Here is a 1,897-nt window from a genome sequence, read left to right as displayed (position 1 = left end):
AATTTTCAGTGGTTGAAGGATGATGTGAAATTCCCCGATGGTTACTCTTCAAATCTGGCGCGATGTGTTAATATTGCAGGGAATAAATTAACGGGTATGAAAAGTCATGATTGTCATGTCTTTATGCAACGATTGCTTCCAATAGCATTTGCAGAACTATTCAATTTCGGTACGTTATAATTAATTACTGTGTTTCGTTTAATTAATATATAAGACATATATATGCATACTTGTTTACATAACTGATGATTGTTTAATTTTTTTTTTAGGTGGATGTACCCGTTTGAAAGATTTATGTACCATTTGAAGAAAAAGACAAAACAAAAAGCCTTTGTTGAAGGATCAATTGTTGAACAGTATATCAATGAGGAAATATCATTCTTTACCTCATATTATTTTGAAGATAATGTGGCAACAAAAAGCAGAAGTATAAGAAAATCATCCCACCGCTCCCTTCGCCGCCGTCGTCCCCCACCGCTCCCTTCGCCGCCGCCAGGTAAGTTTCCGAACTCGCGTCTCCCCTCTTCTTTTTCGATCGGTTTAGTTTAGGTTCGTGGTATTTTTTGCTTTCGAATCAAGGTCCCATAACCGCGCCGTCGTCCCCCACCGACACCGCCGCATCACCGCCGCCGCTCCTTCGCCGTCACCGAGGTAAGTTTCCAATTTTTGCAGAACAAATTTCCAATCGTTTCGATTTTTAAGTGATTTTTGTTCGGATTTAAGGTTGTGGACGAATTATTTTAGGGTTTAGAGTAAATTTTCGGGTATAGGGTTTAATTTAGGGTTTATTTCGGTTTTAGGGTTTGTTTAGGGTTAATTTAGGGTTTAGGGTTTGTTTAGGGTTTATTTAGGGTTTAGGGTTTATTTAGGGTTTAGGGTTTATTTAGGGTTTAGGGTTTGTTTAGGGTTTATTTAGGGTTTAGGGTTTATTTAGGGTTTAGGGTTTGTTTAGGGTTAATTTAGGGTTTAGGGTTTATTTAGGGTTTAGGGTTTGTTTAGGGTTTAGGGTTTGTTTAGGGTTTATTTAGGGTTTAGGGTTTATTTAGGGTTTAGGGTTTGTTTAGGGTTTATTTAGGGTTTAGGGTTTGTTTAGGGTTTATTTAGGGTTTAGGGTTTATTTAGGGTTTAGGGTTTGTTTAGGGTTTAGGGTTTAGGGTTTAGGGTTTGTTTTAGGGTTTAGGGTTAATTTAGGATTTTAGGGTTTAGGGTTTAGGGTTTAGGGTTTATTTAGGGTTTACAGTTTATTTAGGGTTTAAAAACACGTCGCTAGATTTTAGGGTTTATCTAGGGTTTTAGATAGCTTTTTTAGTATTTAGGGTTTAGGGTTAGGGTTTACTGCTAGTTCACGGGTTTTCATGATTTTGTTTTGTTATATCTAACTTGTAGATGAGTCACTCCCATTCTAGTGGTCGTAGTGGTAGCGGGGTACGATCCCGAGGACGTGGGATCGGATCATCTAGATCACCATCTGTCCATCGGGATCAGGTGGTAGTCGATCCTCCTCGACTTGATGTACCTTTCACGGGTGCGGCTTCCCCCCAATCCGTGAATGAAGGTGCATCTAGTCATGGTGCATCACCATCGGCATCGTTGCAGGAGATTCTAGCGTCTGCAGAATGTCGTCTCCGACCTCGTCTAGATCCGGATCGTTCCCCCGGTTCTATTTGGTATGTATTTTTATGCATATAATATATATTTATTTTAATTTCTTTTAAATTAATTTTACGAATTCGATTTTTACAGGTTTGGTCGTAATAACGACGTGATTTCATCCGTCGTTAGCATCTTTCAGTCGGACTTCAAAGGTCCGTGGCGGAGTTTCACCCGTGTCCCTCCATCTGATCTACAGCGTTGGTTTGGAGCTTTTGCGGTAAGAATTTTGGCACATAGTTCAATT

Source organism: Tarenaya hassleriana, unplaced genomic scaffold (assembly GCF_000463585.1).
Source record: "Tarenaya hassleriana unplaced genomic scaffold, ASM46358v1 Cleome38, whole genome shotgun sequence".
NCBI lineage: Eukaryota > Viridiplantae > Streptophyta > Magnoliopsida > Brassicales > Cleomaceae > Tarenaya > Tarenaya hassleriana.
This window is presented reverse-complemented; position numbering follows the sequence as displayed.